The 27,931-nt window shown below is 35.7% G+C and overlaps 1 protein-coding gene and 1 long non-coding RNA gene across 3 annotated transcripts in view; one reads left to right on the forward strand and one right to left on the reverse strand.

The window, feature by feature from the left end:
* Window positions 1-25,546, forward strand: part of LOC145662749 (uncharacterized) — a 244,977-nt gene extending 219,431 nt beyond the window's left edge. For both annotated transcript variants that reach the window (XR_014127093.1, XR_014127094.1), the window contains exon 2: window positions 23,429-25,546. This is a non-coding gene — a long non-coding RNA (uncharacterized LOC145662749). The remainder of the gene's footprint in view (window positions 1-23,428) is intronic.
* The window catches only part of Men-b (NADP-dependent malic enzyme b, mitochondrial), a 1,138,140-nt gene that overhangs the window by 1,054,854 nt on the left and 55,355 nt on the right, over window positions 1-27,931 (reverse strand). The window lies entirely within an intron of this gene.

Consider the following 27,931-nt stretch of genomic DNA (forward strand, 5'->3'; position numbering starts at 1 on the left):
CGTTCTCATCACAAGCAATTGATTTGCTGAGATAGGGACGCCAGATCCTTCGAACAACGCCAAGCGAAGTTACAAATAGAAGCAACAACTTGTAACATTAAGCTTTTTACATCGATATTTCAAACTCGCAACACCTCTGTGTGCGAGATACTCCGATTTGTCTTATTTGTTATTCAAGCATATACGAATCTGAAGAAGAAAATACCTAAAATGAGAAAAGGACTGTCATAGACTTTTAGGGTATTTTAGAACCTTAGGAGACACCCTCGTGGTCCTCCCAAAAGAGGGAAAATCACCGAAAACTTCGCCCATACAGAAAAGAAGGAAGAGATGGTTGCCTAGCAGTCAACGATGCTGGAGTCAAGATTCCTAATTGGTCGCCGCCCAGAGCTAATCTCCAAGCAATTTAGATGCTTAATGGACTAAAGACCTTCCCACCTCATTTTTCGGACTAAGACAAGTGACACTTAACAACCGTCAGGAACTGTTTTAGTGAAGTGCTAGTGTGAGTGTTAATACAGACTACAACGAACTGGAATGGATGGAACCAAATCCGTAAGTAGTACTCATTTATTGGCAAATCCGAGTCAGTTGCAGTTTCTATACATATATTCTCCATTCTGCTCTCATATCTGAATGTTTCCTTTTAGGTTGTGTTGTTTCCAATCCAACACTAACCCAAAATTTTATCGGGAATTAAATTTCAAATTAGATTCGTTTTAAGAAACAAAGGCACTCGCATTAAAGCCTCACACATTGCCTTTGCTGTGAATGAATGTTTCCTTTCTACTCGCACATTTCCTCCTCGAAAACTGTGTACCTTTCATTCACCCAAAATGCTCTCCCTAATAACATAAAAATGAAGATACGTTCTTGGTTGCAGGTACGGAAACCTCATCTAGACAAGAACGTTCAATGTGCGCTGTGCCCTGAGACCAGGTAAGACTCAGGAGCATATGCACACAACGATATGATATAACTCGCTTGTTCCGAAAAGAAAAATCCAAAAGAGATACTTTGACAGTGAATTTTTTCCCGACGATTTGCTTAAAAATTACTGGATATACTGTCAAAATTACAGATAGAAGAGTTTATCTTTGGGGGTAAGCTTTTCCCGATGACCTTCCTAAAAAACACTCAGGAGATGTTTGTTGTTCATATTTTATAAATACATGTGACATAAATAACCTAGCTATATGGTATAATTCCCTCATCCGGAAAAACTAGAAATGGTATATTACTTTTGACAGTAAGTTTTACCCTGCGATTTTCTCAAGAACTACTCAGGCGATTGTGTTCGTATTTCATAAATAAATGTTTTACGAAAACACTAACAATATAGCATAGCTCGTTTGTCCTGAAAAGATCCACAAGGGATAATTTATTCTTGGGGGTGACTTTTTTCGTGATTTTCTCAGAAATTATTCAGACGCTTTTGCTTATAGTTCACATACAATTATATCCTTAATAATTCTAATATATGGATCAAGTTATTTCTAACGAAAATATGACTAATGGGTACTTTACTTTTGGGCCTGAAGTTTCTTCTAGCAAAGTTTTCCAAAACATTATTTTATTCGCAATTTCCCAAATAAATGTTTCAATAATAGTTACAGCCTAACATAAGTCAGTGTAAAAAATTCCAGCGAGAAAGTACAGTGCATTTGCTCCGTATCCTTTCTTAAATATATTTTTTTAATGTTACACCTAATCACAATTTTCCGAACAAAATCGAAACTTCTTTTTAAATGTGCCTTGTTGTGGTCAAATGGTTCAAGTGCATTGGTTCTGGATTTGATTTCCAGTGAGAGCTAGTGTATTTTCATCCAAGAGATGTGACACGTCGGTGCAAAGAAAAAAAGTGTTTAAATAAGCCTAACCAAGCTAATCAACAAAAGAAATAATACAATGTTACGAAATTATCGTAGAAATGTTGTTAATATTAGGTAGGTGCGACTGAAATGTCCAAACGATTATTGTCAATTCCAAAGGCCTTTGTTTTCGTCCGGCGGGAGCTCATGTGGTTCGGATTCTACGTTAATCAGTAGGTCCACGTCTCATATAGCCTCGCTACTGAAAGGGACGTTAAACTCAAAATCACATCACACATCTTTGTTTTCGCCTTTGTTTTAAATATCTGTTCATGAGATCCTTAGTGGCTAAGCGGTTAGCGTACGCGCCTTTGGCGTGGAAGACCCGGCTTCGATTCCCGGCGAGAGCTCACGTGCTTCGGAGTCCACGTTAATCAGTAGGCCGACGTCTCATATAGCTTCGTTGCTGAGCGAAACGTTAAACTCAAACTCAATGTCTTTGTTCATAAATGTCTTTGTGTATGGTTTTGCATATACGTGGCATGGACATTAACTTTTGATTTCTACGCCATATGTATCTAATTACATACACAGCTATAGAACGAACACAACAAACTTGGAATATCTACATTGTTTGCGTATGGAAAATAATCACGCTCTACTGCACAGGAGAGCCGTGTGTATGGAATTCCATACATATGGCAATCAACGTAATAAGAAATGTATAATAATAAGAATTAATAATAATAATAATAATAATAATAATAATAATAATAATAATAATAATAAACAGAAAACGATTCGATCACTTACATAATTTATAAATATAAGTTAACATTTAATAAGCATATAACTGCAATGGAATTAAGTTGTTTCTCTCTCTCCCTGAACGCAACAGCCCTTATTGTGCTAAGGCGTAGAAGGGAACTTGTGGCACTCACGATTTGGGGCGGTGTGTGGTCACAACTTCGGATCCCTTTCTTGTTAGTCCTAGCTTTCTAGACGGATGCAGTTATTCCCGGTAGAATATACAAGCAAATAGATTTTGTATTACTATTAAAGTAAATAATTATACTCATTCCCTCAATGTGATACTTGTGGTTGCTTAACCGTATACAGATAGCTGATCCATGGAAGAATCGTTGATAATAATAATAATAATAATAATAATAATAATAATAATAATAATAATAATAAATAACAGAAGCTCGACAAATATTCTTGCAAATAATAGGAAAAAGTTTTCGTCACACAGTTCACTTTGCTGGACACACCAGTGTGCCGCGTTATACCGATTGTTGCACACTGGAATATAGGGTATGTTTTTTTTTTTTTTTTTTTTCAACTATTCCAACTGCTTCAATTGAAATGGATCTATAATAATAAGAGAGTGAATTTAGTCTTCTTACCCTTCGATTTAGAAATAAGGTTCGCGAGAATTTCATAAAAGAATAATATACTCAGAATTGTATATAGTAGTTTGTTTTATTCGAAATTACATACTTCCTGCAACTGTTTTTTGATTGAAATGATGTGAAATGAAATCTTTAAGTTTTACGTCCCACGATTATGCCGGATAGGCTAAAGGAGACAGTGATGATAAGAAATGAATGAAATGATCGAGTGAAGAAAGTGGGATAAAACGGGAGAACCTCGAGAAAACCCACGCACAGTGTTTGTCCAGCCCAAGGTTCACTTGGCGCGAGCATAGATCGAACCAAGGACTCCATGCACCAGAGGTGAACGCTCTACCACTAAAACACCGTGGGCTCTGAAATTACTTAAAGGAGAAAGGGACTACTTTATGAATACATTTGTTAAAAAATACCAGCTTTTCGTGAAATATTGCTTATAGACAGGGGCGGATTAAGGCTTTTGGGGACCTAGAACCGACTGTTTTAAGGGGGCCCTATGTTAAGAATAGTTCCAGTGCATAAATTTTCTTTTCTGCCTTCCACAGCCTCATAGGCTTATGGAACTACTGAGAACTATGCTGTGATATTTGAATGTGCTCCAAGTTTAGAATAATTAGTTTAGTTAAATTCATTATTAACAATTAAATAATTGCATTCATTATTAACAGGTAAATGCTGCTGATAGAAAGACTTAAATCTAGCGATACCGCGAGCGTAACGAGCGGAAAAAAAAAATAGCATCGGTCTGAAGCCTATAATACAATAAGTTGATTACTATATTTTAGTATTAAACAGAGGGATTTTAAAGAGCCCCCTGAGCTTGGGGCCCCGAAGCCTGGGCTCCATTGGCTCCGCCCTTAATCCGCTAATACCTATAGATTATAAATTAAAGGGGACGGGCCGGGTCCGTCCTAAAAATTCCGGCCCGTGCAGACCTCTAGCCCCTGTGTATATGCAATCTTTGAAAATACAGTAGAGTTTTGCTTATCCGACATGAAACATGCAGGCAGAACGCCGGATAATATGGATGTATTAAGGAAAGACCTATTAAAAGTCAAACTATTATATAATTTTACATATTACGTATCTAATTATCATGTTTTGCAAGAAACAAATACAACGCATTGACTCAGTGACGTATCCAGCGTGAGGTCCTGGAAGCTGTCCCTTACCAAACCTCAAGCACTTTTTAATAAACCTACTTTTTCCCTTTTGAGGTTCTTTTATGTCAGATTACTTTGAGTCAGTGTCCAAACTGTGGACAATGCGTTGTTGTTATAATTCTAACAAGTAACACTTCCCAAGTGTAACACTCCGATTTTGATAAAATTTGGCAGGTAGATACTACATATAAAATAAACAAATAAGTGCTTCTTTATTTTTTGCTGAGAAACGGTTTTAGGGGGCAAAAGCCCTCACCCAAAATGTTGAAAGTTGACACCCGAAAGGCAAAAACAAGTGGACCAAAGTGAACGAAATTGTGAACAGATATTGCGGACATAAAATTAAGAAATACGTGTTTTGTATTTTCCTGGAAAAACCGGCTAGGTAAGGCACAGACCCTCCAAACCTTTGATCATGAAATATCAAAAGTGCTAATAACAGTATGCCAGAAGTGCTTAAATTTACACGAAGCTTTGGAACAAAACTTTTTGTTAGTACAATAAGCAAAAAATAAACAAATACGGCTTTTTTATTTCCTGCGAAAAAACGGTTTTAGGGGGCAAAAGGTCCCACCCAGAATTTTGAAATTGGACGCAAGAAAGGCAAGAAGAAATGGACCGAACTGAATGAAATTGTTCACAAATGTTGTAGAGGTAAGATGAGGGAATACGTGCTTCGTATTTTCCCGAAAAGAAAAAAACTGTTGAGTGGACCGAGGCGTTGAGTGTCGGAAGGAGACCGAAACGAATGAAATTGTCTGTAGATATTGGATATGAAAAATAAAGCCTCTCGTGTTTCACAAGCGTCTCCATCAGATTTCTTCAAATTTGGCAGATCAACAACAAGCACAAACAGCGTATTTTGTAGTATATCACGAGGCAACTTTATACCCTTATAATGTTTTTCCGCATAAACAAAAACACGTGCCGATTAATTTCCTGTTTGTTGTTGATGTGCCAAAATTGATAGGGACATCTTAAAAACACGAAAGTCCTTATTTTACATACAGTCTATACAATATCTACACACAATTTCATTTGCTTCGGTCCATTCCTTCCTGCACTTTTACGGTAATATTTACTTTTTTTTTTTTTTTTTTTTGGAGGGGCTCTAGGCCCCAACACTGTTTTGTCGTACAAATTAAAACGCATTTCATTTATTGTTTTGCAAATTGTCCCTATATGAAGTTTCGTTGCAATTCTCCATACTCTTTAGGAACTTCTGACGTATACATATTTGCACTTTTAATATTTCGTAATCAACAGCTTAGAAGGTCCGTTCCCCACTCAACCGCTTTTTTTTTTCAGGAAAATACCAAACACAATTACCTCAATTTACGTCTAGAATATCTATGCACGATTTCAAAATTTTGGGTGGGGAATTCTGCCCCCTAAAACCATTTTTTCGCAGAAAATAAACCCGTATTCGTTTGTTTTTTTGCGTATTGTCCCTACACAATGTGTCGTTCAAATTCTTCATGTCCTTTAAGCACTTCTGACATACTATTATTAGCACTTTTGATATTTCACGATCAAAGTTTTGGAGGGGTCTGTGTCCCACCCAAACGTTTTTCTTTCTTTTTTTTTTCAGTAAAATACGAAACCCGTATTCCCTCATTTTTCGTCTGCAATATCTTTGCACAATTTCATTCATTTCGGTTCACTTCTTCTTGCCTTTCGGGTGTCAACTTTCAAAATTCTGGATGGGGGCTTTTGTCCCCTAAAACCATTTTTCCGCAGAAAATAAAAAAACAGGTATTCGTTTAGTTTTTGCGTATTGTCCATACACAAAGTGTCGTTGGAATTCTTCGTCCTTTACACACATCAGACATATTGTTACTAGCACTTTTGATATTTCATGATCAAAGGTTTGGAGGGGTCTGTGCCCCACCTAACAGTTTTTCCAGGAAAATACAAAACACGTATTCCTTCATTTTACGTCTGCCATATCTGTGCACAATTTCGTTCACTTTGGTCCACTTTTCTTTTTCTTGTCTTTCGGGCGTTAACTTTCAAAATTTTGGGTGGGAGCTTTTGCCCCCTAAAACCGTTTTTCCGCAGAAAATAAAAAAAAGCATGTATTCGTTTATTTTATGTGTAGTATCTGCCTGTCAAATTTTATCAAAATCGGAATGTTACACTTGGGAAGTGTTACTTGTAAGAATATACCGTAATGCCATTGATACCAGGTGGAATTAAAGAACACTTTTAAATGGGATTACAATTTCGTTTCCGTTCTGTTTATAACATTACTGTATTAGAACGATACACTCATTGCCATTTGCTATTTTTGTTATGTGATATACGTAGCAGGCAGTTTTCCTTACATGTCTCTAGAAAATATTTTTTTGATTTCGTTTGTGTTAGAATGCAGTTTGACCGGTTCATAAATGAAAAGTAAGAAATGTTTAAGAGAAATACAGAACTGTTGCATTATTATTATTATTATTATTATTATTATTATTATTATTATTATTATTATTATTATTGATATTTTTGAAACATTAGAATTACGTGCTTACGAGCTTTCGTGTCGGGCCCCCTCCGAAAAGTAAAGCTGGATATGTGCCTGCACTGAATGATAGACGTATGAGTCAAGATATAGACGGGCGTGCTAGGCGATCAAGTCCGGAGCATCAAAAACAGACTAAGACCACAACTTGCAGTTTTTCTTGCCAATTGATGCTGCTTTTTACCTGCTATGATATGTCGGATAATAATGTGAAATAAACGAAGGTCAAGACCATGGCATATTGGTGTTTCATGCACCTAGACCTGTAAAATATTTGTGCCGAAAACATCTTTCACCCACTAGCTAAATTTGTGGGTATGATCGCACATCTTGCCTTATAAAGTATAGTCTTATAAAGAATATATATAGCATGCTAAAAACCTAAAGACCAAATTCAATGATTTTCTATAGTTTTCTTTTTTAATAACGGGAAACTTGTTTATTTCATCACGATAAATCACGTTTGATACTAAGATGTCTGTTTCTGTCTATATATATTTTTCATACTTTATTGGAGACAAATTTTTTTTTGTTTTGTTTTTTTTTTTTCAAGAAAAGAGGATGATAAAAGAAGCTATATAACAGCATAAACTGAAAGCAATGGCTATTACTAATAGTACACTAATTCTAAATAAATACGTCATCAGAGGAAACAAAAAGTTATTTCTTTCTTGTATTGTTTCAGTTTTTATTAACATACAAATTATACACTTCTATAATATTTCGTAAAAAAAAATGAACCGGATCGGATAAGATTCGATCTGGGGTCAAAACAGTATAAGAATTACTAGTCCGTCACTCTACCCACTTCACCACCCAGACTTTCTTTTGTTGCTTATCTTTTTCTTAAGAAATAAATGCTCATGCCTATAGAGCATGTCACTTCCAAACTTAAGACAACAGTTTTTCTCTTTGTTTATATATTTCCGTACGACATCTTGGTTACAGAAGCTAATTTATATTTGGCAGACAATTTACACCCTAGATTTAAGCCAATAAATGCAATATTTTACTCCACTTTCCTGTTCCTTGATTCAACTGCCTGTTACCAATTCTGTAATTCCCTCTACAATCGTGCTGTGCTGTTCCAAAAATTCCCTCGAAAACATTATTGCCAGTATACACAAAACCGAACATAATTTTGTTTTTTGCTTATATTTTTATTATTTTATTATATTTTTGGAAATATCTCCTTAGATGGATTGCTTTCTATTATCTCCACATACTAATAACTGAATTTTACCCATAAACATAAGCAAAATGAAATGATTGCGAAAAATCGTGTTACAGTATACGCGCAATTTTTTTTGCGCATGGGAGTACCTCTACCAAATTTTAAGACGAAAGCATCAATGTACACATGCCTTATAAAAGAAAATAGACCCCTGAACACATTCATATATTCATATAAGATAATAAAACCGCATCAAAGGGAGTAAAATGGGTCAATAACCTCCGAAATTTGAATTTTTAACAATTTTTTATCCATAAAAGGGAACAAAATGAACCACCCAAATTTATACTAATTCATATTAGGGTCCTCTAGTACTATATTAAAAGTTTAAATTTGGCAATTTCCAAAATTTAAGGTGGGGCCAATGTACTTCAAAGTTTTCAACGGATGCACCAATGTGTCTATATCTTAAGAAATAGAATAGACCCCTATACATGCCCATTTAATCATATAAGGTAATAAGACCTCATCAAATAAAATAAAATGGGTCAATAACCTCCAAAATTTGATTTTTTAGCAATTTTTTTACCCATTACCCAAATTTATAGTAATACATATTCAGGCCCGCGCTGGCCCACCGGGACAGCGGGACGTGTCCCGGTGCGCCCTCCGTAATATCACACTATAAATAATGGTACAAGATTTAGTAATAAATTCTTACAGTTTTATTGGTAAAGAACCCGTGAAAGGTGCAGTGCGCCCTTTACATTAGGCGCCCTTCCAAGAGCACATCAAAGATGAACGATTTTATTTACTCTTCTGTATAGCATAGTTCTGTACAATAAATACACACAGTTACTGTTGGCGAAGAACCCGTGAAAGGTACAGTGCGCCCTTTACATAAGGCGCCCTACGAAACATCACATAATAAATAAGTGGTTTTAGTTATCCTGTATACCAGCTTTGTTTAATAAATTCAAATACTGACTGGTAGTACAGAACCTGTGAAGAATACAAGGCGCCCTTTACATAACATGCCCTGCGAAATATCACATTATTTTTTTTATTTTATTCTTCTGTATTTCAGTTTTGTATTATACATTCATACAGTTGCTATTGGCAGAGAACAGGTAAAGAGTATAATCACTTACAAAAATATTATAAAGTTATATAGCTATAAAAGGAAACAATGTGATACATCAAGATTAGTTCGGATAGTCAAACGTACGATGCATTTATGTAATACTATACTGACACTAGTCTCTAATTTACGATTTTTACGGCATCGAAGCTTTCACAGTCTTAATATGCATCCACATATGCGAGCATATTTATTGTTCCTGTGTGTTTTAAAGCAGTGTTCGGATAATCAGTACCTGTTGTATTTCTGAAATATAGCTGTATTAATTTCCGTAAAATGTGGTCTTCCTGTCACCACGGCACGGCGCGTCCTGAGGCTGTGGATCGAGAAGAAGGCCTCTGGGATATAGAGGTTAGCTGCGAATATACTGAGTAAGCAGTCGCGGACAGACAAGGGATGATAATCCAGCTTGAGAATTTGGTGTGAGGCTAACAACCTCATTCTTTAAAAAAAAGATTGTTCAGATAAGTTCTCAGAATCCTCGGATAAGAACTGATAACTTGGCACGAATTCCGCAAAGTAAAATCGACATAAGATTTGGAACATGAAATGTAAGAAGTCTCTATAGGGCAGGCGCGTTAAAATTTGTAAAAAATGAGTTTAGAAATAGAAGTTGGACCTAGTGGGATATCAGGAAGTTAGATGAGAAGAAAATGGGAAATTTTACGTTCTTTTACGAGGAACGAATTAAAAATTACCAACCAGAAATAGGGCTTTCCGTTCACAAACGAATACGTAATATCAGCAATTACATAGGTTGAATTTGTTAATGATATATTTTCTTTTACTTCTCTTAAGGGTCGGCGGTGTAATATTATTTTAAATGCACATGCTCCAACAGAAAATAAGGATGGCGATTTAAAAAAATACAGTTTTTACGAAAGAATAGAAGGGGTATTTGATCATCTCCTGCAATACATTATGAAAATTCTGTTAGGCGGTTTCAATGCGAAGGTAGGACCAGAGAGTATTTTCAAACCGATTATAGGGAATAAATGTTTGCATAAGGAAGGTTATGACAACGGCGTTAGATTCGTGAATTGTGCAATATCCAGAAACCTTATCGTGAAGATTACAAAATTCCAACATCGCGACATTCATAAATATACTTGCACTTCATCAGATGGAAAAACACATATTCAACCTGATCATGTTTTAGTAGACAGAAAAGAACAGTCTAGCACAACTGATGTTCGGTCGTTCAGAGGAGTTGATTGTGATAGTAAGAGAGGGACTATCGTTGAATAAAGGAAATATTCAATATCTGAAAACGAAGCGGTTTATTTTTTTAAAAAAAATAGAGGAGAGTCAGGTGAGAGGGAGCCAGATTGAAATGTCGAATAGATTCTCGGTTTTAGAAGGTTCCGAGTGTACTAGTGTTCACGATACTTGGTTGAAATTAGAGTTAACATTAAAATTTCAGCAAAAGAAATATTGGAGCACGCAGAAATACGTAGGAACAAACTATGGTTCAACCAGGAATGTACTAAAGTAACAGAGAGAGAAAACAGAAGAAACTGCGTTGCCTATAAAATCCGAACGAAATAACTACATAAAATTTCATTGTCATCTGGCAGTGACTTCTAAAACTTTTAGAACAAAGAAACGCGACTTTTGAAAGTTAAAATTAATTAACTTGAAGATAATAGTGAAAACATTCGGGACATGTATAAATGCATCAATGAACTCAAGAAAGGCTATCAACTTCGTGCTTATATATTAAAGAAACTAAAGGAACAGTTCTCACTGATACAGATAGCATCTTAAATAGATGGAAAAATTTCTTTGACAATTTGCTTAACACATAGCCAAAAACTAATGCACGTGGAGAAAGTGAAATGCATGCAGCATAACGATATATTCCAGAACCTAACCAGACAGAAATAGAAATCGCTATTTAAAAATAATAAACACACATCTCCGGGTGTAGACGAAATTCTGGTTGACTTAATTTTAGCTGGAGGGGAACAACTGTAGAGCAAGACACACAAACTCATTCTCATCTGGAACAAGGAGGAATTACCACAAGATTGAAGAGAATCAATCATTGTTCCAGTTCAGAAGACAAGCAACAAAACAGATTTAATAGTTATCGAGGCATTTCTCTTCTGTCAACATTCAATAAATCCTCTTAAACATTGTATTAGCAAGATTGACTCCATACGCAGATGACATTATTGGAGATCATCAGAACGGATTTAGGTAAAATCGATCAACTATCGACCAGATATTTACCATTCGACTAATACTTGAAAAGGAATGAGAGAATACAACACCCTGACACATCAATTATTGACTTTAGACTCTGGTAAGAGGGAAACATTGTACAACATGCTTACAGAATTTCCAATATCGAAAAAGATAGATTAATTAAGATATGTTTAAATAAATACCAAAGTAAGGTTCGAGTAGAGAAATTCTTGTTCACGAGCTTTCACGTTGAAAATGGCCTGAAACAAGGAGATGCGTTGTCGTCATTATTAGTTAACTTTGTGGAAGAAATTAGAAACGCTTTCGAAGTTGTAACTGGAAATCCAAATAGGAAAATGGCCGTTAGGAAGACCGAGGCGCAGATGAGAGGACAATATTAAACTGGTTCTCGCAGAGATTGAAATATAAAATAGAAACTGAGTTCAGTTTTCTAAGGACAGAAATCAATGGAGACAGAAATGTTACTACAGGAACTAAAAAGTTTTTCTGTTGTAAAGAGGATTTCGATTCGAGGTTAGCTATTTACGTTAGTACTAAAACAAATTTGATGATTTTGATAAATGGCACCCATACTTTCTTTCAAAGTCTCTCTCTCTCTCTCTCTGTATATATATATATTCCCGTTTGTTAGGCGCCCTTTTAGTAGACTTGTCCACCGCCCTCATTAGTATCCCAGCACGGCCCTGTACATATTAATGTCCTATACTATTATACCACATGTTTAAATTGGGCCATTTCCAAAATCTAAGGGATGGGCCAAGGTACCCCTCCCAAATTTTAAAAAGGGTGCACTAATATACCTATGTCTTATGTAAGATAATTGACCCCTATACATACCCATATAAGACAATAGGACCACATAAAAGAGGATAACAGGTCAAAACCAAACACGTGGTTCAACGTATTGCTTTCGTTTATATTTTGGCAATTTTTTACTCATGACAGGGAACAAGGTGGACCATCCAAATTTATCATGATACATGTCGAGGCCCTGTACTATAATACCGAATGCTTAAATTGGAGAATTTCCAAAATTTAAGGGGTGGGCAAGATACCCCTCCCAAAAATGTAAAGGGGTACATCAATATACCCATGCCTTATGATAGGGAATGCACCCGTGTATACGTCCATATAACCATATAAGGTAATAGGACCTCATCAAAGGGGATAAATTAGGTCAAAACCCCCCGAAATTAGATTTTTGGCAATTTTTTTCCCATGAAAGGGAAAGAGATGGACCACCAATACTGATAGAGGTACATACCCTGGTCCTAGGCTACCATACCAAATTTTTAGATTTGGCAATTTCCAAAATTTAAGGAAGTGCTCCTATGTACCTCTGAAAAGATTTAGGGGTGGGTCAAGGTACCCTTGTCAAAATCTAGAAGGGGTGGTCCTAAGTGCCCCTAGGTCACTGACCCCAAGCCAAGAGCATTGACCTTTGACGTCACTGTGGCTTATTCGTGCCAATGTCGGGGAGTACTACTATCCCTCATTTTACGTCTACAATATCTGTGCACAATTACATTCACTTCGGTCCACTTGTTGCCTTTCGGGTGTCAACTTTCAAAATTTTGGGTAGTCTTTTGCCCCCTAAAACCGTTCCGCAGAAAGTAAAAAAACACGTATGTGTTGTATCTATGTGCTAAATTTTTATCAAAATCGGAGTGTTACGCTTGGGAAGTGTTACATATAAGTAAATTGGTCTTCCTTCTCTAGAAAATTCCCAGTAAAATATTTTCGTCTATAATAAACCATATGCCCTTTCACATTCAGAAACCGGATTTACTTTCAGATTCAAACTCATGTCTCGCACCAAGACGAGGATGCTAATTAAAAAAAAAAAAAAAATCGACATATTTGCTCCTTGGCCTTATATTTGACTTGAAACTTCTAAACCTGTATATCGTTGTATTACAACACATTACAAAAACAATTTTAAAGATCCGCTCTCGAAGCCCGATTCAAACCAACAAGTCATAGCGTATGTTCTTTATCCGAAATCTTGTATCGGTACGGTTATATCAGGATATGAATTGAGTTGATTTTCAGTTAAAGTCCCTTTCAACAACGGGGCTATTCATAAGAAGTGAAAAAATTAGAAAACCTCACTATCACTGATTGTTAGTATTGCAATTTAAATCCATATTGGGAAGTAATACTTTTGTATTTGGAAACATTTTGTAAATTGATAAAATTATTACACTTGCAACTTTTTATGGAAAACACAAGCATTATATATGTCTATGTCTTCACAGTCCCGAAACAATCCATTATCTCGCGAAATATACAGATCAGGAAAACAAAAACAAGACGTGTTAAATTGTTTTGAAATGGTTATCCAATGATACAAAACGCAACCCCTATCCCTACCTCCTTCGTGGTTACTTTAAAATTTTAAATGTGAACCCACATTTCTTATTGCACATTTGGATTCTCCAGAATAAAATGTTTAATGATTTGATCCAGAATTGAAGACAGGCCCTTCACGGAAGGCGCTTGAATCGACACAAAAAAGGGAGTAAAAAACGTTACGAAAATATCGGTTATCAGTCCCGTAGTTTGTGGCCAGATGGTTAGCGTACTGAAGTCCGGCCTCAGAGGTCTTGAGTTCGTTTCCCGCGCAAGGCAACCTCTTTGTTTTCCCAAATAATAATTTTATACATTTTAGCTTCAATTAGTACTTTATTCAAGTTACATACAATACAATTTTCAATAACTGTTTTGCAAACTAGCTATATGAAGTGTTACTTAGTAATAGGGTTATTATGATTAGAGGTCATAGGGATATTTACAACAAAAACAAACCATTTTTGTTGCAATTTGTATTTTCTTGAAAATTAATAAATTACGGAAAAATACATTATTTTTATCGAAGTTAAAATGTATGAACTTATTATTTAAGTACAAAAAAGTACACATAAAATTGTTATTTTGCGCGGAAATTGAAACTAGGAACTCTAATTCCATAGGCCAATACACTAACCGTATGACCACACAGCACGGGCCTGCCAACCCACATTTTCATAACGTTTTGGTTTTCCTCCTTTGCTTATGTAAGTGCTTATTCACGTGTTGTGCATAGCCCCTCGCAGAAACAAAATCCTAAATACCCCATTGTATATTCATATCACCAGATATATTATGGTTACAACAGTCGCCGTGTAAAAAATGTTCTTAGCGCTTCGTGTCTTTATCAGTGGACAGTGTGCGAATTACAAGGGGATAAAGGGAAATCCCTTTTGGTAATGCTGGATGTATGTTATGGCCAGGGGCGTCATTTCAGACGACAATAGCATGGGAACCTAACAGTTGCAGCCAAAGACGTCATTTAGGGGAGCAAGATGGGACAATTACCCCCTAAGAGTTTGAAGAATACATATACTTTAATCAATTGTCTATTAATATACTAGTACAAAACGTGAAAGTCTTATGTCGGTGATGCTCTTGCCCCCTCAAGCGAAGTTTCAAATGATACCTCTGGTTGTAGCATATATCCAGTATCACCAAAGGGATTCACCCCTCATATCCCTTGTAATTCGCACTATTCAGGTTTTTTTGGGTGCCGACAAATTTTAATGAAATTGTGCATATACGAAATTTATTTCGGGCGGGGGCTTGAGCCCTAGAGCCATCCCCCTAAATATACCACTATCAATATATTTACGGATGCAATTGATTTGAACATTTTTATTGTTCTATGCATTATAAACATATGGTGAATTAGTATTTTACTTGTAGTTACAAATGGCTACTTTTTGGCTACAAGAAAAATGAGTCGAGCGGGACGTTTTGCACGTGAGCTGTAGATAGTCCTCACTCTGAAACTTGATAACGCGTTCTATCATATATGCGGAGAATCAGAAACTTTAAGACGGGTTTTCTGGCTATTGGTAATATTGACACTTTAAACGTGCACTCTTACCTTGCAAAAGGTAGCTCCGAAGTTCATTTATCAAAGTCTGCTTTCTCCTTGTCAGTAATTTGTGTATATTTCCTAGGGATGCGCACGAGTTGAGGTAAAACTCAACTCCACACGAAACTCGAAGCGAATTTGAGTCGAGTCAAAGGTAATTTTCTTGAGTCGAGTTCCGAGCCGAGTCACTGTTTTGAGGTCGAGTTTCGAGTCGAGTCGAGCTTGAAAAATGGCTCGCTCGTTTTAACTCGTTTTGAAATCGTTGCCTGGTTAGACTGGAAAGCGAAAGCTGTGAGAAATGTAAGCAGTAATGTGGAATATTTTTAGTGTTGCTCACGAGGTGAGAGACTGCTCGCATCTCGCCTCGTCTCGATTAACGAGACGACAATGGATTTTTATAACGAGACAGCCTCAAATGTCGTGAGCACTAACATAAGTATATACTGTAGTTCTCACCACCAGGGCTAAGACCTGCACAGTGAAAGTTTTGAGCCGAAGCAGAAACCCAACCCGCGTAGGGATGTTAACCGGCTTATCTCGGTTCAACTAAGCGAACAGCTCGAGCCAGCTTGGCTGAGATGAGGCACCGACTCGGCTCACGTGAGCCATCGTCTTGAGCCGGCTCGGTTGGGGTAAGCCATCAACTCGGTTAGTTTCGGCTCGTGTCGGTTTGGTGGGTGAGCTGTTGGCTCGGCTCGATAGGGAATGAGCTGTTAGCCGAGCAATTCGAACCGTTGAGAACACTAAACCCGAACCAAGTAATTTTGAACATGTGTGGCCGGCGCACAGTGCGAAATTTCAGTGATCTAGCGGAACTTTAATTAAATTTCGGAATGTCGGAGAAAAGAATACAAATGCGCGATTTTGGTAGGGAAATGTACAGTCGTAATGACCCTGGGTTTGCTTTTGCGTATCTGTGCCCCATGTAGTGGTCAATTGAGCTTAGAAATGACACGTCCCACGTTTCATAATAAAGTATCACCGGCGTTCGTCTAATTAACCAAAGTTTATTTGATTCGTACAGACAGAACGTGATATTCAGTAATAATTCCATAATTGCACTGAAGCGTCTATATACTGGGGTAAACATTGTGCATATCAATTGCAATTTGTTGTGTTACGATTAAGATTACGATTTGACAAGCTTTGATATTAGTGTCTTGAAAAACAATATGTTTGTAACATAGGGACTATGTACTTTTCATGAAGGTTTTAGTTTATTGTTTAACGTTATTAAAAGTTGACACATGATTCACAATCGAGATAGATATCTTACTTGTTTGAATCAGCAAAAAGAGTCTGTGCAACTTTGCGCACCTGTAATTCAGTGGCGGATTTAGAAAAATAGTGAAGGAGCTTTTCGTAGAAATATGCCATTTTCTGTTAAAAAAAACACGGAAATTTGGAGCAACATGAAGTTCAAGAATTTGGAATCACTAACATCACTGCGTTTTCTAGAAACCTCGGAAGTTTGGTAAGCGTTAGTCAAATATATAAAGTTTGACTCAAAAAAAAAAAAAAAAAAGAAAGAAAGAAACGTACAGTAAACCGTACGATTCAACATGAACTCCTGAGGAAATTCAAATGAATTTAGTGTAAGTATAAATTACCATCTTAACAATTTACTGTGGGGGTAAGACACTGAAATCATTCCTAGGAGGGGAAGAGACGATATCTAAAAATGTAATACAATACGAAAGATATTGGTGTCGAATTCATAGTTTTCTGGTTCGAAGAGATGAATAGTGGCACTTCAGATGAGCGCTCCTCACTTGTTTTTAGCCTTGCGTAAGTGGAAGTTGGTTTTATAAATATATTTTTCCTTTTAAGTATGAATGTTTAAAAAACTTGTCCTTCAACTTTAGTTTGTAATTATTTTCTACCTCGTAGTTAAAATTTCATATATTTTCTATTTATGTTTTATTCTGTTGTACATTTCTTATACATTTGAAGAGAAACTTAAAACGACTCAGAGCAGCAAGAACATACACAGGATGTAGGCCCTGTCGGTCCAGAGCCCCCTGCACCCCGATATCTCTACTTATCTGTAAATTTTACCTATTTTTAGATGTGATGTTAGATACTTTAGTACAGTATGTCCTCATATTGAATTTGGACCACTCAAAGAGCTTTCTGTCCCTAAACAAATTTCTGCCTATGCCCCTGCAAAGCAGTGACGATTTTAGGGAGTGATCAGGGGTAATGCCTCCCTGGAGCAACGACAATTCCCCAGAAATCATATCTCTGATAGGTCCGGATGTGACACCAGTATTTGTGCATTACCACTTTTCACTCTTAGTGTATTGAAACTCATGCCAAATTAACTGTTTGGAAATCTTCATTGGTTCTCCCCTCTGACCCTCATGCCAATGGGTCCAACCTTGGACATATACTACATCTGGAATGGCACTATTTATGTCAGTGATTGCGAAAACTATGCATTCGACATAAATATAGACCGGTTTCGATTCTTTTTGCCTGTCACCCTCCCACTCTGACCTCCATGCCAAACAAGGCTACTCGTATTTAAGCATCATGGACAGTGTCACTATTTATTCTTGCGACCCCGAAAACTATGAATTCGACACTAATATCGTTATATTTGACTACTTTTACATGTAACCTTTCTCCCTTATTAGGAATGTTTTCAGTGTCTAGCCCCTAACTATGGAGGAACTTCAACCAACTTAAGTATATCTAGAAATTATCATCTGAAAAACAACTGGGCATGTGATCTTTTTCGGAGAGGAATTCGTTGACTACTTTTTCAATACCAATGTGGTGGGTTTTCTTTTTCCATGCTGAAGATTGCCAAAGAGCCAACTTCATCTGCACCATTGTGCTATGAATATAGGTTTTAATGTTGTTTAGTTCACTGAATGCTCGCTTAGGTATTGCTCTCGTCACAGGAAAAGTGAGATACAATTATAAAAGAGTAGGAGGCTAAACAAATACGGAACACTACTAGCAGTGACAGTTATCTAATAATAAACCTTTAGCTAATTCATTCTAAGTTGAAATTTCACGCGATCTTTTCCTTCATTACTGTCCATTAAAGTTGTTGCAGCAAAGAGGTGATAAATGTATTGAGTATACTTTACAGTCTATAGCTCCTTCACAACTTCTTTTTCTTCTAAGGTTAAAGTAGTGTGCATTTTAGACATTCAGGAAAAAGTGTGAAACTATATACAAACCTGCAAAAAGGAATTACGAAACTTAAAAATGGGCCCCCTTCTGCCGTGGGCCTCCCGCACCGCGATCTAGTTAGTTACGCCACCGTTCAGGGTACATGATGCAGTTTTCCTTTTTAGAAACATTTTCTAAGGCAATAAGAGCTTTTACTGTTATGTGAACTGAGTTGTATTTGGTAGAACACTCTGATAAGGAAGACAATATACTCAAAAACACAAATATTTTTTTCGAAGTTCTAGTGGAAAATGAAACGAATCGTCTTAAATTTGTTACGTTTTTGAAGATAAAAAGAGCAAAAAAGTTACTGCACATTCTTATAAAGTTGTCATTTGGATGCGTACTTATAACTTACAAACAGTCATATTTATTTAAGTCATGGTTTGTTAGATGAGAGGTTAGTAAACGGGATTTCTACGCTGGTGTTCCTGAGTTTAAATGTCGTTCATTTTTGTTACTTTTTTCTTTTAGTTATGCTTAGTTTATGCATTCCAGATCTTCAAGCTTGAAGCAAATATAATAGCAGGTAGTGAATTAAATGTTGTATATTGTTTTCAAAGTTGAATATTGTAAGCTAATGACAAACATGTTTAACGTGTCATATCTGAAAATAATGTCAGTTATAATAAATTCACTGCCTGCTATTATATTTGATTCAAGCTTGAACATCTGAATGCATAAACTAAGTGTGGCTAAAAGAAAAAGTAATAAGAATGGACGAAATTCGAACCTAGGACCACCAAGATAGAAATATCGTTCACCTCACCCTCATATGACAAGCCACGACGTAAACATAGCTATTTGTAAGTTATCAATTTGCATAAATTTGTAAGTTACATATATTACAGTAAAAATGGATTTTTTTATTACCGCCCAACTGTCGTTGTTGTGCAAACATTCAGCATGATATGACGTAGGGAAGTGAATTACACTAAGGTAGTAGGATTTAATATTAACATTGAAACATCGCAAGTTAAAGAAAAGGATGTAATAACAAATATCATATTTAAAAATAAATCTCGTCTTAAACAAGCTGCGACTACATTTACTTTAAAATTGAACTTCTGGAATGCACAGTATGAGCGTGGCTAGAAGAAAAAGTCAATAAGAATGGTCGGGATTCGAACCTAAGACTATCCATGTCGGAATCCCCTACACTAAACATTCATGTAACAGACAACAACACAAAGCATTTGGTACTAATTTATCATATAGTTCTATCAAATTTAACTTAATTAACACATTAGGAATAAACTTTTACTGCCTTAAAAGGTGTTCCTGAACAAGGAGAAGTTCATTATACACCCTATAACTAAGCTACAATAGGTCTGCGTCCCATCTGAATGGGGCATCCATCGAGTCAACGTTTGGAATATCCCATTCTAGTAGGTAAAGTATGTGATAAACTACATAGAGTTCTCCGTGTCTGAGTGGATAGTCATGGTTCGATAACTATAAGGTTCGTGGTTCGAAACCCGGCTCAGAAGCTAAATACCTTTTAAATTCTTAAGACCAAAAGATCTTTCTCTACCTTCGTAATCTTTGTCTACCTTCGTAATCTGATTCTCTAAAAAGAGTTCTCCATCTTAATTTTACAACTGCCTAATGTGATCCTCGCAGTTCGGAATTTTTCCTTCTTCTGTTTCACAAAGTCACAATTTTCATCATAATACGGATGCTGTTCGATCATTTTTTTTCTCCAATTCTAAACATGTATATGTAAAACATCCCTTTCTGTCTCCACATTTGAATCTCTCTTTCATTGTCATCCTAGAATTCATATGGGTTGGAATCAAACCTTCAACTCTTGAAACCATATGTAAGCGCTCTAGCAATGTGCTATCGTAATTATATAGGTTTGTTGTTAAAAGCAGCGTCATTTTAAATTTTGCCCGGGGGCGGGGTAGAGGCGGAGATTCTCCGTCGACATAATAGTTTCATTTTTGTATTAGTGAAAAAATGAAATGAAATCTTTAATTCTTCCGTCCCACGATTATGCGGGGTAGGCTAAAGAAGACAGTGATGATGAGCAATGAAGGAAATAGTGGAATGAAGAAAGTGGGAGAAAAACGGCCGCGGTGTTTGTCCACCACAAAGTTTACTTGGCGCGAGCTGAGATCGAACTTTTTTTTATTAGTATGTTATTATACATGTGATCAAATATGTATTCATCAATCTCAAGGAAGGGAGAAATTATACCCTTCTGCCCTGCCCAATGACGCCAACTGGAACATTTGCTTGCAATTACTGAAAAGAAATGAACACTCATTTCTGTCAGTAGTTTTTAGAGCTCTGCGCCCGCATTATAGACCTTGGGAAGTAGAAAATCTACTGTCATGATTATCAGTTTCCATAGATTAGGGATGTACCGATATATCGGTATCGGTGATATCGGCAACTTTTGGGAGTATTGGTATCGGCAAATGGACACCGATACATTCTCCGAACTTTTTTCGAATTGGTTTAGTAATAATAGTGACACTTATATTTCATCGATTTCTTTTAGACTTGAAGTTGATCTAAATTATTATCAATTGTATACACGACTCCAAAAGTGCATTACCACCTGCTATTCTCCTTTTCCTGCAATAGCAGGCAACCCAAAAATCTCGGCGGTTTGGTTGGTTGTGAATTCGAAAGGCGTTGGACCAAACCTCAATTTTGTAACAAATATATCAGTGTGGCAAACTGCAAATAAAAGAATAAAACAAATTGTTAAGAATAACAATTTTATTATCGTGACGGAATTAAATGACATCAAAAGTTACAAAATTATCTTACTTAAGCAGTTCAAACCAGATGAATGGCAAGAAAGAGATACCAGAGGAAAGCATTTCTCTACTCCCCCCAAACAAGAATCTCATAAAAAAGAAAGAGTTACATAATGTAAACGTTCAATATAAAAGCCCCACCCAAAATTTATAAAGTTGACACCCGAAAGGCAAGAACAACTGAACCGAAGTAAATGAAATTCTGCACAGATATTGCAGACGTAAAATGAGGAAATACGGTTTCGTATTTTCCTTTAAAAAAAAACGGTTCGAGGGGCACGGAGCCCTCCAAACATTTGATCACGAAATATCAAAATTGCTAGTAACAGTATGTCAGGTGTATGTAAAGGACATGAAGAATTGCAACATAACTTTACGTATGGACAATACACAAAAATTAACAAATACGTTTTTTAAAATTTTCTGCGGAAAAACGGTTTTAGGGGGCAAAACCTCCCACCCAAAATTTTGAAACTTAACGCCCGAGACGCAAAAAGAAATGAACCGATGGGTATGAAATTTTGCACAGATATTTTAGACGTAAAATGAGGGAATACCTGTTTCGTAATTTCCTGGAAAAACCGCTGGGTGAGGCACGGACCCCTCCAAATCTTTGATCATGAAATATCAAAAGTGCTAGTAACAGTATGTCAGATGTATGTAAATGACATCAAGAATTGCAATATAACTTTGTGTATGGACAATACGAAAAAATAAACGAATACGGTTTTTTTATGTTCTGCAGGAAAAGGGTTTTAGGGGGCAAAAGCCCCCACCCAAAATTTTGAATGTTGTTGATCGAAAGGCAAGAAGAAGTGAACCGAAGTGAATGAAATTGTGCACAGATATTGTAGATGTAAAATGAGGGAATACGGGTTTCCTATTTTCCTTTAAAAAAAACGGCTGGGAGGAGCACGGACCTTTCCAATCTTTTCGTCATGAAATATCAAAAGTGCTAGTAACAATGTGTCAGATGTGTGTAAAGGACACGAAGAATTGCGACATATCTTGGTTTACGGACAATACGCAAAAAATAAAGGAATACTTTTTTCTATTTTCTGCGGAAAAACGGTTTTAGGGAGCAATAGAACCCACACAAAATTTTCCAATTTCGCGCCCCAAAGGTAAAAAGATGTGAACCGAAGTGAATGAAATTTTGCACAGATATTGTAAACATAAAATGACGGAATACAGGGTTCGTATTTCCCTGAAAAAAAGGGTTGGGTGGGGCACGGACCTCTCCAAACCTTTGATCACGAAATATCAAAAGTGCTAGTAAGAGTATGTCAGATGTGTCTAGAGGACATGAAAAATTGCAACGAACCTTTGTCTATAAAAAATAGTATAAAATAAACGAATACGTTTTTTAATTTTCGGGGGAAAATGGTTTTTGTGGGCAAGAGCCCCCGTCCAAAATTTTAGAATTTGACCCAAAAGGCAAGAACAAGTGGATCGAAGTGAATGAAATGTGCACAAATATTATAGAGGTAAGACGAGAGAATACGTGTTTCGTATTTTCTTGAAAGAATAAAAAACTATTGAATGGACCATGGCGTTGAGTAGCGAGAGGAGTGGACCAAAGCGAACAAAATTGTATGTAGATATTGGATATGTAATATATGGCTTTCGTGCTTCACAAGTCTCTTGTCTCCATCCGATTTTTTCAATTTGGCAGATCGAGTACAAGCAAAAACACTATAGAATATTTTATAGTATTTCAGTAAGCAGCTTTAACTCTTACAAAGTTTTTGCGCATAAACAAGAACACGTATTGATTTATGTTCAGTTTGCTGTTGATTTATCGGGTCCAGAGACATTGATATGTTAAATGAAAAGCTGGAAGCGAAAATTGGAAATGAAAAATAGAAAAATTGAAAAAAAGTGTATATAATAAAATGTCAAAATAAAGCTACTACTAATAAAATGTAAATAATTATTTATATATTTTAATCACGGCCGTGATTATCAAAATTTTTGTATATAGAGTTTTGTATATAATAATTAAATTTTATTTTGTGTATAGTATATAATGTAGTAGTTAGACATATATTTTTGTGTGAATTTATGAAATATATATTTATGAAATTATAATTTGTATATTAATGTTAACTTTCTATATTTATAGATACCATTATTATAAAAAATTCTGGAGCAGAATTTTTTTGTAAAGGCCTGGTGAATGTGCCGTGTCGACTTCGGAATGAGGCTGACTGTGGAATGAGGCCGACGAGTATGGACACGCCACAAGAAGAATATAATCAAAAGAAGGATAAAAACAGTGTAAAATAGATTGAGTTAATCAAAAATTCATTGTAAGAGTCACTATAGGTTGTGTTAGAATCATTGGTATTGTTATATTATGTTTTTTTTAAAAAAAGAAAAAGTAAAAAATGTTGGAAGGAAGGAAGAAAAAATATTGAAACTGTTAAAAGTTTAAGTAAAGAGAGTTGGTAAGACTGTTAGAGGAAAGATTGCAGTCGCGAATTGTGGGCGTGGTCTATAAAAACCGATTCTACAAGCTAAAGTGGGTCCCGTGCCTACTTTACTTGTGTTCGTATTTATTTAACCGGAAGGTTACCCTTCTGTTTCGTAGTGATATAGCCGGATGATTACTCTGTTCGTATTGTATAACTGGAATAGTGTCAAAACGGAATATTGGTATAACGAGAGGATTGTGCAGTCAATGGAGTTTTGGTTCGTTTCGGCGGGGTTTCTCTTTTGAGAATTTGTTCATCGTTGTTATTCCTGTTTTGTGTGATGAGTGTATTATCGTCGACTGTCGATGAAATCACATTGGTGTTAAGTCAGTTAAATAACGAAGTGATCAGTGGAAAAAGGAATGTTTTATTCCTCGTCTATTCAATTCTTGCAAGCAAACTTAGTGGCAAGTCAAACGGGCTCTTTTAGTTTCCTCGTTTTGTGGCCGCTAAGTAATGAAAGTGAATAGTAGAGTGAAAGTTTTCTTTCATAGTGATATTTATGCTTCTGAATTATTAGCACAGAGAGTTATTTGCTTTATAAGCTTATTCTGTCTTTTTCTGTTACTTCTGTGCACAGGAATAGTGAGTTTTAAAGGGCAGTGCTTGTGGGGCCTATTGTGCCGAGTGAAAGCCCGCTTAGATCACATTATTAGTAATTCCTATTGGGCACTAGCTGGTGTGGTTAGCTTAAATACCAGAAATAATTCTTTCTTGCTTTACATTTTCGTTCAGAAACTAAGGCATAGAAAGATTATTGTAAGGAATTACTTTACATTCAAAAACTGAAGTTTTTTCCACCAATCTGATTTCACTCGAATATCAGAAAGCTCAGACGGAAGCCTGACTACCGAAAGAGAGCAAGTGTTACACATAGAAGGTAATCCATACTCAAAACAAGATAAGGTGAGTGTAATTTTTGACTTATTACCAGTAGTGACTGTGATTTGTCTTATTCTGTGTTTTGTGAGGTTGTACGATTTGAGATCCACTTCAGGTTGTATTGCTAAGGCAATTCCATCATTTTTTCACCCTTACGAAAATCTCTAGAATTTTATGCAATTTTCCATTTTTTTCGGAGTTAAGTAGTACGGGGGACAAAAGTGACCAATTTTTGAAAAACCTTAAGAATTCCAATATTTCCAGTTTAATTTGGATTCTTTTACAGTATATGGTTAATCTTCATTTTATATGAAAAGTTCCGAGTATTTTGCCGTTAAAACACTAGTATGCAAATATTTTTTCCTCTAACATTCTCATTCCACTTTATTGAAAAGAATAAAGAAAGATATTAAAAAGGTATTGATTATGAATTGTGTGAAATGTTGAATAATATATGTTTAAGTTAAGAATTGAGATTCAACATTTTCATTCCACTTTTATAAAATTTAGACAGAGTTCATATAATAGATGCATTGTTTAATACAGCATAAAACAATATTATATAGACTTATTTGCTTGAAATTAATTATTTCAGTAATTTAAATCCTTATTAGAATTCGTAAAGAAAGAGAAATTTAGATGCGCGCTTGTAAATTGTTAATTTTGATTATCTTTATGAATTCAGATAATAGTAACATTTAAAGAATTTACATTGAGAATCATTGATATTTAGAGGAACTTAACGTATTGCATTTGTATTTTCTTGCATAATAGAAGATTCATCTAAGAATTATTTTTTAATATTATTACTATTTAGAATTCAAGTTTATTAAAGAAACTTTTTGCCTATAGATTCACTCAGGTATTTTGATAGTATATTTTTTTTAATATAAAATTTTTTGGTTGTATTTTTTTCAATAGTATATTTACACTATTCTAACGCAATAGTGCAAATATACAACCCAATATTGTTAATAAAATTATTGAAAATTGAATTTTTTGGTTGTCGTCATTTATTTATTATTTAATAATTTGTTTCCTATTTATTTTGGATTTACTGTTGTTTGGAAATATTGGAATGATAATTCACTTTCACACTGACTGGATGTACGATGGAGAACTAAATCTTCCGGTTCAAAGTCCCATCGACTAGGCGTTAATCGGATTGCATTCGGTCTGACGATTATTATTATTATTTCTTTGAATAATAATAGTTGTCGGACTGGGAGCTTTCTGTGTATGCTAGGTGGAAGGGGCGTTACAATAATCATGAAACATTTACTAGTATTTAAATATAAGAGAGAGTAAATGACGAATGGTACCACAGCAGTAAATTTACAGATCTTACTGTGCCCGATATTTGGAAGATTTCCTAGTTGTGAATTAAGATTTCTTCTTATATACTGTTTTAGTTTCTCTCTGAAGTAATCAACAATAGTCCCCCATCATGATAGGATCCTATCTACGTTCGTAACGTTGTTCGATTTGTGAGATATCTTGATGAAACAATTCGCCTGGTTCATCACTCACTGCTCCTAAGTTTTCGAGAAAGAAATTAAGATGCGAGTGCAGAAAGTGAAGTTTCAAGGACTCTCTACAGCCTAACACTATATAGTTTTGTATCAGATCACACATATCAGTGTTTCATAGTCTTCAGCTTCCTTGTTCCTAGAAAACCTACTAAGATAATTATGCGGCCTTTTCAGCTGGGTTCAATGTCTATAAAGTGTGCGTCCTTAATAAGCATTTTATAATTTGTGGTCCAATAAATACTCCTCCTTTCAATTTGGCCTCCGATACCAGTGGAAACACTTCAAACATCCAGTAATCAAGAACAAATCAATAACTTTCAAGTCTGCACCAATTTTCCACTGGTATTGCTTGTACCGAATTTCATTCAGTGTCATTGCCATACTTTCATATGCTTCCTTAAGTCCAACAGTATGTGCTAATGGAAAAAATGGTTTCTGAATCCCATTATGTAAAAGAACGGCTTTAAGACTGTAATTAGATCTGTCTATAAACAAACATCATTCTTCAGGTTTAGATTCGAAACCCACTGCCCTCATTAATCAGTCAATGTTCACACAAACACAAACTGAATCTTCATCTGAAAATTACGCAGACAACTGTTTGTATGGATTTCTGTAGGAAGTCAATTTGTGTTCTCATAAAAGAATCCCATTCTTGCAACCTCGAGGTTAGACGTTCAGCACCCCTTTTTTGTCAATTTAAATGATGTACGAGGTCGTTTAGTTCTGGTTGTACGCGAGGAGTAACTGAGGATTCGTGAATAAAATCTTCATGGATAACACTAAGCTAAAATCTTCTGATGCTGCTGCAACCTCTTCTTCATCAAGTACCGGGTCAGTTAGTGCACTTAGGAAACAGGCATACTGTCCTCATGAGGCACAGACCTCGTGGCAGATTGGACGGATTTTTCCTGGACACATCTATCATACAAAAATAACAGTCATTATAATGATTGAATAGTTCTCGCCAAATTGCAGGGACAGCAAATGCTATTTCACGTTTTACTACCATGAAACCACATTGATAAATTGACCTTACACGTCTTACAGCAAACTGAGACGTCTAGTCTTTATACTTTAAGTGTTATGTATTCGCACACAGAAAATACAATTTTTGATATGTAAGTGATAGAGGTCACTTTTGAGACCTATATCTCGTACTCGAAATGAATTACAATCATAATATCTAGCACTAATAATGGAGATGGAATATCCTAACAAATGATATGTTTTTTATTCCCATATTTACTGTATTAGACAAAATTGCGTTCCTTTGGTTACGTACATTTTTACGCTGCATATGGTGGATTTTCACTTTTTAAAATTTGTCTTCGTCTTTTACAAATAGTATACAATGGACCCACATGTTACACCATGAGCTCTGTATTTCCAGACTTTTCGATCGGTGTATGGCTCATGGCTTTGTGACAATTAGCATGGGAATAGGAGTGAAGAAAACAAATGCCATATACTGGCGTGAGATTCCAAAATTTTAAAATCATCAAGGCTTCTTTAATATATATATATATTTTACACTGTATAATGCAGATCTTTCTAATTTCTAAATACGATAGACATGAATGTGTAGTGTATTTGTGGGCGAAATTTTGTTGCTGCACTGTTATTTGCAGTGTTGCTACCTTCTGACAAATTCTAAATTTACCAATTTTTGAACATTATTTTTAGTTCCTCTTCTTTTTCCAATATAGGATAATTGACACAAATATTACACTGTTG

Source organism: Thermobia domestica, chromosome 10, assembly GCF_964235325.1.
Source record: "Thermobia domestica chromosome 10, izTheDome1.hap1.1, whole genome shotgun sequence".
Lineage (NCBI taxonomy): Eukaryota > Metazoa > Arthropoda > Insecta > Zygentoma > Lepismatidae > Thermobia > Thermobia domestica.